This window comes from Bufo gargarizans, chromosome 6, assembly GCF_014858855.1.
Source record: "Bufo gargarizans isolate SCDJY-AF-19 chromosome 6, ASM1485885v1, whole genome shotgun sequence".
Lineage (NCBI taxonomy): Eukaryota > Metazoa > Chordata > Amphibia > Anura > Bufonidae > Bufo > Bufo gargarizans.
The window spans coordinates 17,289,505-17,296,779 of record NC_058085.1 but is presented as its reverse complement, the minus strand read 5'-3'; positions in this window follow the sequence as shown (position 1 = coordinate 17,296,779).

Sequence of the window (7,275 nt, the reverse complement as noted above, 5' to 3'; positions counted from 1 at the left end):
ATCAATGGTGGGGTTATGCTTAGGGCAGCCCCAACACCAGCGGGGTGGGCAAACCGCTAAGGACGAAACATGACACATCCTCAACATGAGCATCACTCACAATTAAACGGATATTGTGAACTATGCCCTTTAATGATTTCTGAGAAAGTGGAGCGGAATCGATAGCAAATACAGGAATAACAGATAACAGTGTAACACTTAACTTTGTGGAGGAGAGGAGAACCAGATGGGCAAGCACACATACTCCAGGAAGAAATATAAGCCGCCCAGAAAAGCATTCTGGGGAAGAATTTAAAGGGAAACAATTAGTCCAACACATAACAGCTGAGAGACGCTAATGAGAGGAGGAGCTGAATACCACAACACAGAACTCAAGGGGGAGGTTCTGAAAGGCCTCTGTCAGAGCTTCTCAGCTGTCTGGTTGTGACAGGTGTCGTCTTCTTCACAGAAGGGGAGGCGACGTTTCATTGCTTTTGAAATAAACAGTTTTTTATCTGGGGATTTCCCTCCAACCAGGTAGGCCCTTATTTCATCTCGCAGCTCCTCTCTAATTGATGGGACTAAGTCCTTCACCATATTAGAGGTACATTTCTTGCAAAGCTTTTTGTTATATGTGTCGGGCAATCTAGCTGAGCACATCACACATTTTTTAGTTTTTGGACTAGCTAAAATTCTACGGAATAAAGGATCCCCAACCAGTCTCCCAAGTTGGTACTTGCCCAGCCTTAAGCTGCCTATCTTCTGCGATATGACGAGTGCAGGTACATTCAGCTTAGAATAACCGTTGACTTCTAAGCTACGTCCTTTTCACTCTGCATTCACACAGGGAGAGAAGCCATAGAAAGAGAGAGAGATGGGCACATACTGGGTTTAGCAAAGGGTAATGTAACCAGCATTCCCCCCTCCCCAGGACCTTAACTTATGATAGAAGGTCCCTGAGAGGTTTCCATCTGACTAGCTTGCTCAGACATGTTTGCACCATCCCCTCTACAAACCCCTCTTAACTACTACAGGACCGCTGTACGCAGGATTGCGTCTTTGCGGCGGCCCTGTTATTCCGAGTGGACGCGCCGGGGCGTCATCTCGCTAGACGCGAAATTTCCTGTTTACGCGCGCACACAGGCGCGCGCGTTCACAGGAACCAGAGGTAAACTAGCTGATCTACAGCCTGCCAGCGGCGATCGTTCGCTGGCACGCTGTAGATGCGATTTTTTAAACCCCTAACAGGTATATTAGATGCTATTTTGATAACAGCGTCTAATATACCTGCTACCTGGTCCTCTGGTGGTCCCTTTTGCTTGGATCGACCACCAGAGGACACAGGCAGCTCAGTAATAAGTAGCACCAAACACCACTACACTACACCCCCCCCCTGTCACTTATTAACCCCTTATTAACTCCTGATCACCCCATATTAGACTCCCTGATCACCCCCTGTCATTGATCCCCCACCGGTCATTGATCACCCCCTGTAAGGCTCCATTTAGACGTCCGTATGTGTTTTGCTGATCCGATCCATGGATCCGCGGATCCGCAAAACACATACGGACGTCTGAATGGAGCCTTACAGGGGGGTGATCAATGACATATAGCCCATATAGACTCCCTGATCACCCCCCTGTCATTGATCACCCTCCTATAAGTCTGGCTCCATTCAGAGGTCCGTATGTGTTTTGCGGATCCACGGATCCATGGATCGGATCCGCAAAACACATACAGACGTCTGAATGGAGCCTTACAGGGGGGTGATCCATGACAGGGGGGTGATCACCCCATATAGACTCCCTGATCACCCCCTGTCATTGATCACCCCCTGTAAGGCTCCATTCAGACGTCCGTATGTGTTTTGCGGATCCGATCCATGCATACGTGGATCCGCAAAACACATACGGACCTCTGAATGGAGCCTTACAGGGGGGTGATCAATGACAGGGGGTTGATCAATGACAGGGTGGTGATCACCCCATATAGACTCCCTGATCACCCCCCTGTCATTGATCACCCCCTGTAAGGCTCCATTCAGACATTTTTTTGGCGCAAGTTAGTGGAAATTGATTTATTTTTTATTTTTTTTCTTACAAAGTCTCATATTCCACTAACTTGGGACAAAAAAATAAAATCTCACATGAACTCACCATACCCCTCACGGAATCCAAATGCATAACATTTTTTAGACATTTGGATCCCAGATTTCTTCTCACGCTTTAGGGCCCCTAAAATGCCAGGGCAGTATAAATACCCCACATGTGACCCCATTTTGGAAAGAAGTCACCCCAAGGTATTTTGTGAGGGGCATGGCGAGTTGATGTAAAATTTTATTTTTTGTCACAAGTTAGCGGAAAGGGAGACTTTGTGAGAAAAAATTCATAAATCAATTTCTGCTAACTTGTGCCAAAAAAAACTTCTATGAACTCGCCATGCCCCTCACGGAATACCTTGGGGTGTCTTCTTTCCAAAATGGGGTCACATGTGGGGTATTTATACTACCCTGGCATTTTAGGGGCCCTAAAGCGTGAGAAGAAGTCTGGAATCCAAATGTCTAAAAATGCCCTCCTAAAATGAATTTGGGCCCCTTTGCGCACCTAGGCTGCAAAAAAGTGTCACACATGTGGTATCGCCGTACTCAGGAGAAGTTGGGCAATGTGTTTTGGAGTGTCTTTTTACATATACCCATGCTGGGTGAGAGAAATATCTCTCTAAAAGACAACTTTTCCCATTTTTTTATACAAAGTTGTCATTTGACAGAGATATTTATCTCACCCAGCATGGGCATGTGTAAAAAGACACCCCAAAACACATTGCCCGACTTCTCCTGAATACGGCGATACCACATGTGTGGCACTTTTTTGCAGCCTAGGTGGGCAAACGGGCCACATTCCAAAGAGCACCTTTAGGATTTCACAGGGCATTTTTTACACATTTTGATTTCAAACTACTTCTCACGCATTAGGGCCCCTAAAATGCCAGGGCAGTATAACTACCCCACAAGTGACCCCATTTTGGAAAGAAGACACCCCAAGGTATTTCGTGATGGGCATAGTGAGTTCATGGAAGTTTTTATTTTTTGTCACAAGTTAGTGGAATATGAGACTTTGTAAGGAAAAAAAATCATCATTTTCCACTAACTTGTGACAAAAAATAAAAAGTTCTATGAACTCACTATGCCCATCAGCAAATACCTTAGGGTGTCTACTTTCTGAAATGGTTGAGGGTTTTTTCTACTGTCTGGGCATTGTAGAACTTCAGGAAACATGACAGGTGCTCAGAAAGTCAGAGCTGCTTCAAAAAGCAGAAATTCACATTTTTGTACTATAGTTTGTAAACGCTATAACTTTTAGGCCTCATGCACACGACCGTTGTGTGCATCCATGGGCGTTGTGGCGTTTTCCATTTTTTTTCGTGGACCCATTGACTTTCAATGGGTACGTGGAAAAATCGGAAAATGCACCGTTTGGCAGCCGCATCCGTGATCCGTGTTTCCTGGCCGTGAAAAAAATATGACCTGTCCTATTTTTTTCACGGCCAACGGTTCACGGACCCATTCAAGTCAATGGGTCCGTGAAAAATCACGGATGCACACAAGATTGTCATCCGCGTCCGTGATCCGTGTCCGTGATCCGTGTCCGTGATCCGTGTCCGTTTTTTCCTATCATTTCAATGGCAAACTTGACTTAGATTTTTTTTTCATTTTTCATGTCCGTGGATCCTCCAAAAAACAAGGAAGACCCACGGACGAAAAACGGTCACGGATCATGGACCTACGGACCCCATTTTTGCGGACCTTAAAAAAAAACGGTCGTGTGCATGAGGCCTTACCCAAACCATTTTTTTTATCAAAGACATGTAGAACAATAAATTTAGAGAAAAATTTATATAGAAATATATATTTTTTTTTTTTAATTTCACAACTGAAAGTGAAAAATGTCATTTTTTTGCAAAATGTTTGGTAAATTTTGATTAATAACAAAAAAAGTTAAAATGTCAGCAGCAATGAAATACCACCAAATGAAAGCTCTATTGGTGAGAAGAAAAGGAGGTAAAATTTATTTGGGTGGTAAGTTGTATGACCGAGCAATAAACCGTGAAAGTAGTGTAGTGCAGAATTGTAAAAAGCGGTCTGGTCATTAAGGGTGTTTAAGCTAGGGGGGCTGAGGTGGTTAAATACTCTCACCTGCAGACCTCAGATCAGTGGGCGAATTCCGCCATGATCCAGCGCGCCGACTTGTAGCTCTGCCCCCCTCAGCGTGCATTCTATAGAGCGGAAGTTCCATTTGGAACGCACATGAGCCGCATACGACTTCCGGTGGCGTTATCGCGAGAGCCGAAACTATCGGATCGCGATGAGCAGCTTTCCAACAGACCGGATAGACTCACTGAGTGTCCGGTCACACATGGACTTCCGCACCCGACGCGCACAGCGGGAGGTAAGGAGCAGCAATCTGGCCATCTTCACAGCACCTCAATACCCAACTAGGGCACGGTGCTGTCGCTCCCTCATGTGCAGATAAGGCATGTCTTTTTTCTTACCGCTCTGCCTGCCTGAAACAGAACGGGCTCATAGCATGTGCCATGAGGATGATCCTTCTCCTACGTGGAGGGACAGGAAGACACTGAGGAAGAGCTGAAGGAGGGTCAAATTTATACATCCTGTCCCTACCTGGTTGGAGACGGGTCATGGTATGGTATGCCGTCATGGAGGATGAAAGGGAAAATTGGCGTTCCCATATCCCTACTACACACGTGCAAGTAAGTGTGCCGGCACACAAGAGAACCATAGGATCCAGCAGAGCATCAAGATCATTGGTCAGCGGAGGTCTTTGATATCAGATCGGGAGGGGAAGGGCTCCGACACCCCCAGTCCATCAGCTGTATGAAGAGAAGGTACACGCTGTGCACGCCTGCCGTCTCTCTTCCTGCTTGCCAGAGACACGACAGCGGCGAGCAGGACAGGAGACGACGTGCGCCTTCTCCTCATACAGCTGTGGGTGTGCTGGATGTCGAATCCCCGCCAATCCGATACTGATCACCTATCTTGAGGATAGATCATTAATATTAAAAGCCCGGAGAACCTCTTTAAAAAGTAGGTTTAAGAAATATGCGTAAAAATTTCAAGTATTGTTTCTAAACTTCTAAGGCTACTTTCACACCTGCGTTCGGTGCGGATCCGTCTCGTATCTGCACAGACAGATCCGCACCGATAGTGCAAACGCTTGTATCTGTTCAGAACGTATCCTTTTGCATTATTCTTTAAAAAAAAGTCTAAGTCAAAACGGATCCGGTCAATGGGGGACGGATCCGGTTTCAATTGCACCATATTGTGTCAGTAAAAATGGATCCGTCCCCATTGACTTATGTAACCCTGTGAAGTTACACAGGCTGCATTATCTGAAATGCCCAGTAGATGGCAGATGGACTCAGTATGCTGTTAATAAAACATTGAGCATTGGTCACATGATTGTGACATCATCGTAGGTCCTGGAAGCTTTCTGGAAGTTACTACATGCTGAGCCAGAGAAAGGACATGTTGTGAGAGACTGCAGCACAGAGATGGAACCTTGCTGAGAGAACCTGCTTCACCCAAGATCACACCTGCTGAGAGAGGGACCTGCTGGCAAAGACAAGCACTGAGTCCAGATGTCTGGTGAATCCAGTGAGAGGAGACTGCTGCTGACTGACCTGGCTAATCGTGTTGTGAGGGTAAGCCAAACCTCTCCCTGTATCACCACAGGGCACCTGTCTCCTCACTCACAGTAAAGACTCTGAGGTCCAGTGACGGACATTACACAGCTCAGGCTGCTTCAGTGACCCTGCCGAGCAGGACTTTAAGGGCCCCAACTCTCCTATGTGCACCAACGGCCACTAGGGCGAAGATAAGGGGGTGGGACACAGGCGTGCTTGTGGGTGGGTGAGGAAAATCCACATTGCATTGTTACCTGTATTACTCTATTGTATTTTCTTATGTATGTTGGTTAATTTGCTGCTTACTATATAAAGTGAATTCCAGTTAGGCTGTGTCAGTCTCATTGCACTAAGTATGTTCCCAGTGGGACCCCACATCCCTACCCCGGATGCTCCACTGGGTGGAGGCACTGCCGCAGACATGTACCCCAGCTCCCAGATAGCGGAGGCTCAGGATCCGCCTGTCAGGCATAGTGAGTTAACTAGGTTTAGGGACCCCAAAGACACTAGGGGGCGCCCTCAAAACCCCGTTACATGTGGAGGCACTGCTGAGATGAACTGGGGTACAACCAGTGAGAATAAGTTAAGTCCTCAGGCCACTCCCTCCTTTGCAAAAGAGTGGGCCCAGCAAAGAAATGTACCATTACAGCAAGCTGTGATGTTATGCAAAGTCCCATCCTGCTGTGAGATGAATCACGTCATCTTGTGTGTAGAAATTCGACTGGGAATAGAAATGGCGACCGTCAGGGATATCCTGCAGGATTCCGGAGGCCAAACTTACATGTTAATATATTGTCATACGGACTTGGGAGACCATGAGATGCCTACCAACGTTCATTTATATGGAGCCCCTGGATGAAGGATGCTCCTTAGTGTACGCTCTCCTTGATAAGAAAGAAAGGGTCTCACTGCAACAACCCTTTAAATTAGAACAGAGAGATTATGTCACAGAAAATTATTCTAAGCTCCTGACTCCCATCCCCGGGAAGACCGGAGCCATTCCTAAACAAGCTGCCCATCCTCCTAGAGGATAGGGGATGATTACTCCTAAAGCAGAATCTCATCCATCTACAGCATTACTGAAACCAGACAACCCTGAAGTACGCACCCTGCCTACAGGAGGTAGTGATGTATCGGACATACTACAGAAACTCTCAGAAGCCATAGTGACGGCAAACCACACTCATAGTTACCGCAAACTAAAGGTGTTTTCTGGGAATCAGCCTGTTCCTTCAGGAGAAGAGCCTTTTGAGGTCTGGAAGGATAATGCTATGCAGTTGTTAGAGGAATGGTCTTGTACGGATACCATAAAGAAACAGCGGTTGGTGGAGAGTCTCCGTTTTCCCGCTACAGACATGATAAGACTGTACAAGGGAGTAAATGGGCAAGCTACTGTGCACGACTATCTACAAGTTTTACAGGATGCTTATGGGAGATCAGAAGATTTGGATGATCTGTTGGTTAAGTTCCTAGCCACTAAGCAGAAGGAGCATGAAAAAAGCCACTGACTATATCAACCGGTTACAGCTATCGCTTGGAAAGTTATTCCATAAAGGAGCAGTCACTGCCTCTGAGTTGGATGCTCGGCTATCTAAG